Source organism: Rhinopithecus bieti, unplaced genomic scaffold (genome assembly GCF_001698545.2).
Source record: "Rhinopithecus bieti isolate Rb0 unplaced genomic scaffold, ASM169854v2 scaffold_37857, whole genome shotgun sequence".
In the NCBI taxonomy this organism is placed as follows: Eukaryota; Metazoa; Chordata; class Mammalia; order Primates; family Cercopithecidae; genus Rhinopithecus; species Rhinopithecus bieti.
Genome location: NW_016816299.1, coordinates 1,788,458 through 1,794,102, shown reverse-complemented (window position 1 = coordinate 1,794,102; position 5,645 = coordinate 1,788,458). Strand labels below are relative to the sequence as shown.

General features: G+C 39.2%; 1 pseudogene; it reads left to right on the top strand.

The window, feature by feature from the left end:
* The first annotated feature begins 2,549 nt into the window (after positions 1 to 2,549).
* On the top strand, positions 2,550 to 3,967 carry LOC108517014 (cathepsin B pseudogene; annotated as a pseudogene).
* Positions 3,968 to 5,645: the final 1,678 nt, after the last annotated feature.

Here is a 5,645-nt window from a genome sequence, read left to right as displayed (position 1 = left end):
CTTCACAAGACAGTGGGAGAGAGAGAGCATGTGAAGGAGGAACTGCCCAACACATAAAACCATCAGATCTTGTGAGAACTCACTCACTATCATGAGAACAGCATACGGAAAACTGCCTCCATCATTTAATCACCTCCCACCAGGCTCCTCCCTTGACATGTGGGGATTAAAATTCAAGATGAAATTTGGGTGGGGACACAGAGTCACACCATATCAATGACAGGATTATATGCTGCCTATAAGAAACTCATATCACTTTTAAAGATGCACAAACTAAAAATAAAGGGATTTTTTTAAAATTCCATGTTAACGGAAACACAAAGTGAGCCAGAGTAGATATACTTACATCAAATAAAACAAACTTGACATCAAAAACAGTAAAATGAGACAAAAAAGATGATTCTATGTGATGATAAAAGGATCATTTCAGCAAGAGGCTATGACCATTCTGAAAATCTATGCACCCAGCAAAGGAGCACCCAGATAAATAAAGGAAACATTATTAGATCTTAAGGGAGTCAACGACTCCAATACAATAATAGTTGGGGACTTCAACACCCCATTTTCAGCATTAGACAGACAATCTAGAGAGAAAATTAACAAAAAAATTTTAGAATTACACTACACACTAAACCAAATGGACCTAAAAGACATTTACAGAACATTTTATTCAATAGCTACAGAATACATTTTTATCATCAGCACACGGAGCACTCTCCAAGATAGATCATATGTTAGGACACAAAATAGTTCTTCATTTTAGTTCTTATTTTTAAAAATTGAAATCATATCAAGTGTCTTCTCAAACTACAATGGAATAAAACTATAAATCAATAAAAATAACGGGAAATTGTACACATGCATGGAAATTAAACAACGTGCTCTTGAATGGCAATTTGGTCAAGGAAGAAATTAAGAAAAATATGAAAAAAAAAGTCTTGAAACAAATGAAAATCAAAACACAAAGTACAAAACCTATAAAATACAGCAAAAACAGGGCTAAGAAGGAAGTTTATAGCAATACATGCCTGCACCAAAAAATAGAAACATTTGAAATAAGCAATCTAACAATGTACCTCAAGAAAATAGAGAAGCAAGAACAAATCAAAGCCACACTAAAAAAAAAAAAAAAAAGAAAAAACAAAAATCAGAGTGAAACTAAACAAAATAGTGACTCAAATACAAAGAATTCGTAAAATGAAAAATTGTTTCTTTTGAAAATATAAAGAAAATCGATAAACCAGTTGCTAGGTTAACCAAGAAAAAAGAAGAGAGAAGGCCAAAATAAACAAAAGCAAAATGTAAAAGAAGACATTACAACTGATAACACAGAAATATAAAAGTTAATCAAAGACTACTGTGAACAAGTCTACATAAACAAACTTTCAAAAAAGAAGTTACACCAATTACCCTCAAACTATTCCAGGAAATTGAAGATGAGTGAATTCTTCCCAACTCATCCTGTGAAGCAAACGTTGCCCCAATACTAAAGCCAGACAAGGACACAATAAAAATAAAGAAAAAAAAAAACCTACAGGCAAGAAAATATCCTGATAAATTTAGATGCAAAAATGTTCAACAAAATACTAGGAAACAGAATCCAATAGTACATGAAAACAATAATATACCATCATAATGTGGGATTTATCCCAGGGAGGCAAAGATGATTCAACTTACCTCAATCAATAAATGTGATATGTCACATTAACAGAATGAAGAACAAAAGACATACAATAATCTCAATAGATGCAGAGAAAGCACTTGATAAAGTCCAACCTCCTTTTATGATAAAAACCCTCAACAAACTAGGTATTAAAGGTACATACCTCAATCCAATAAAGACCATGTATGACAAAACCACAGCTGACATCAAACTGAATGGGTGAAAGCTGAAAGCCTTTTCTCAAAGAGATGAAACAAGACAAGAATGCCTGCTGTCATCACTCCTACTCAACATAATACCGGAAGTCCTAGCCAGAGCAACCAGGCAGGAGGAAAATACACACACACACACACACACACACACACACACACACACACAGCGTCCAAATTGGAAAAGACAAAGTCAAATTGTCCCTCTTTGCTGATGATATGATCCTCCATCTAGAAAAAAAAAAAATTCCACCAAAAAACTATTAGATCTGGTTAACAAATGTATTAAAATTACAGGATACAAAATCAATGTACTAAAATTAGTAGCATTTCTGGGAACCCATAATAAACTGGCTGAGAAATAAATTAAAAATGCAAGAGTAGAGAATGGACGATCAGATGGGGCATATGGAAAAGGAGGACACGCCCTGCACCTAGACTTCTGCACTGACTGAGGAAGTTAACAGGCTTGTGCCAGGAGAAGGATTATAACCCACGCCCCACATTCCTCTACCTGACCTAACAGAGACCCCACACCCACTAAAAGCAAACACTGTTGGGTTCAAAGGAAGACCTAGCACCTTTTGGTATGCTGGAAAAACTGATCCCACAGTACCTTCTGTCAGAGGAGAATGTAGCTGAGGTACATTCATCTTGATGAATCTATGAACTCAGAAATGTTGATCCAGGATCCATCTTCAGACTTAAGGTGGCTCTTGACCTCCCTCTGCTGCCTGCTGGTGCTGGCCAGTGCAGGAAGCAGACCCTATTTCCACCCCTTGTCCGAACAGCTAGTCAACTATATCAACAAACCAAACACTACGCAGCAGGCCGGGCACAACTTCCGCAAAATGGAATGAGCTACCTGAGGAGGCCGTGTGGTACAGGCAGATCCAAGCTGGGCAGATCCAAGCTGGGCAGATCCAAGCTGCCCCAGAGAGTTCAGTTTTCTAAGACATAAATCTGCCTGAAAGCTTTGATCCACAGTAACAGTGGCCAGACTGACCTCGGAGAGATCAGAGAGCAGGGCTCCTATGGCTTTTGCTGGGCTTTGGGGGCTTTGAAAGCCATCTCTGACTGGATCTGCATCCACCCCAACAGGGGGCGGGGGAGGGAGTCATATAGAGGTGTCCACGGAGGACAAGCTCACCTGTTGGTGTGGGGACGGCTGCAACAGTGGTTATACCAATGAAGCTTGGAACTTCTGGACAAGAAAAGGCCTGGTTTCTGGTGGCATCTATGACTCTCATGTAGGTTGCAGACCTTTCCCCATCCCTCCCTCCCTGTGAGCATCACATCCATGGCTCCATATGTGGGGAAAGGAGACTCCCCCAAGTGCAGCAAGACCTGCAAACCTGGCCAGATCTACAAAGAGGGCAAGCACTATGGATGCAGTTCTTACCGTATCTCCAACAGCACAAAGGACATCATGGCCAAGATCTGCAAAAATGACCCAGTGGAGGAAGCCTTCTCTGTGTATTCGGATTTCCTGTTGTACAAGTTCAAAGAACACCAAGATGATGGAGGCCATGCCATCTGCATCCTGGGCTGCAAAGTAGAGGACAGCATGTCCTACTGACTGGTTGCAAATCCCCGAACAGGGACTGGGTAATAATGGCTTCCTTATTTTTTAAATTTTATTTTAAGTTCAGGGGTACACGTGCAGGTTTGTTACATAGGTACACTTGTGTCATGGACGTTTGTTGTGCCGATTATTTCAACACTCAGATATTAAGCCTAGTACCCATTAGTTATTTTTCGTGATCTCCTCTCTTCTCCCACTCTCTTCCCTGCAACAGTCCCCCGTGGGTGTTTTCCCCTCTATGTGTCCATGTGTTCTCATCATTTAACTTCCACTTATATGTCTATCAACGATAGACTGGATAAAGAAAATGTGGTACATATACACCGTGGAATACCATACAGCCATAAAAGTGAACAAGATAATGTTCTTTACAGGGACATGGATGGGGCTGAAGGCCATTATCTGTGACAATAACTTCTTCAAAATCCTCAGAGGACAAGATCACTATGGAATTGAATCAAAGTGGTGGCTGAAATTCCACACACTGAGCAGTACTGGGAAAAGATCTAATCTGCTGCAGGCCTGGCTGGCCATTCCTGGGGGAGTCTTTCCCTGAATATAGTCAGGGATGGGGGTGAGATGGAGGTAGAAGTGTTTTTTTTTTTTTATTTTTTGAGTTCACATAAGATACAAGTCTGAGACAGGGCCTGAACTGGATTGGTTCTAACCTATCCATGACCCACCAGAGCTATCTTCCAATAATACACACCAAATTGCGGATACCTCCCAGCTCATTCAGTGGACTGACAGCCATAGTGCAGACAGTTAGACCACATAAGCCACTGATGCAAGCACCATGTGTTTTTTTCCAAAAGACTAGTGCTGTAGGTAGTGCCTGCTGCCCTGGCTCTGGCTGCATTCCCCCGCTCCCCCACCGCCTCCTCTACCTATGCATCTTCAGAGAGCAAGACAGAGACCCAGTAATGAAAAGTGGAGATTTTAATGAGATGACAAATTCTCCAGTGTGAGCAGTACCTCTAAGCAAGCAGCTTTCCACATTTGTGAAAAGTTCAGAGGCGATATGATGGTATGGTAACCCTTTGGAGAAAGTCACATTCTCCCAGGGTTCCTGCACCTATCGAGTTTTGCAATGTCAGAAACTATCTCTGGTCTTGTCCCTGGCATGATTCCTTTTTAGTAGGAGTTTTATTTTTGTGCACCTCAGCCAATCATGTGAATGAACAAGTTTAATAGTTGAAGAAACTATACTAGTTTTACAGATTGCTTCCTAATGTTGTGGCTTAAACCGAAACTGAGTGGTTACAATCTGCTTCTGACCTGCTGACCATAATGAAACTAGTTTTAGAGAAACTATCTTTTACTTTTTTTTAAATTACTGCTTAATTCTGTCAAGTTAATAAGACATGTCTGTGCCAATAAAATCTTTCTCCTTCTGAAAAAAATTAAAGAATGTAATCTCGTTTTCAGTAGCTTAAAAAAAAAAATTACCCAGGAATAAATTTTACCAAGGAGGTGAAGATCTCTATAAGTAAAACTATACAAACCTACTGAAAAGATGTTGAAGATGACACAAACAAATGGAGATACACTCCATGTTCATGGATCAGAATAATTAATATTATTAAAGTGACCATACTGCTCAATGCTATCTGCAGATTCAGTGTAATCCCTATCAAACTACCAATGCTATTTTTCACAGAAATATTTTTAAAAATCCCCAAATTTGTTTGAAACCGTAAAGGAGCCCAGATAGACAAAGCTATTCTGAGAAAAAAAGAAGAATGTTGGAGGCTTCACACTATGTGACTTCAAAATGAATGACAAAGCTATAGTAACCAAAACAGCATGATATTAGTAAAAAAGAAGACATATACACTAGTGGAACAGAATTGAGAACCCAAAAGTAAAGCCACATACTTACACCCAGCTAATTTTTGACAAATGTACCAAAGACACACGCTGGAGAAAAAATGCTCTTTTCAATAAATGGTGCTGGGAAAATTGAATATCCATATCCAGAAGAATGAAACTGGACCCCTGTATCTCACCATATACAGCATTCAACCCAAGTTTGATTAAAGACTTAAATGTAAGACCTGAAACTGTAAAACTACTAGAAGGAAACCTAGGAAAAATGCTTCAGGACATTGGTCTAGGCAAATGTTTTATGACTAAGACCTCAGAAGTACAGATAACAGAAACAAAAATAGATAAATGAGATGATATT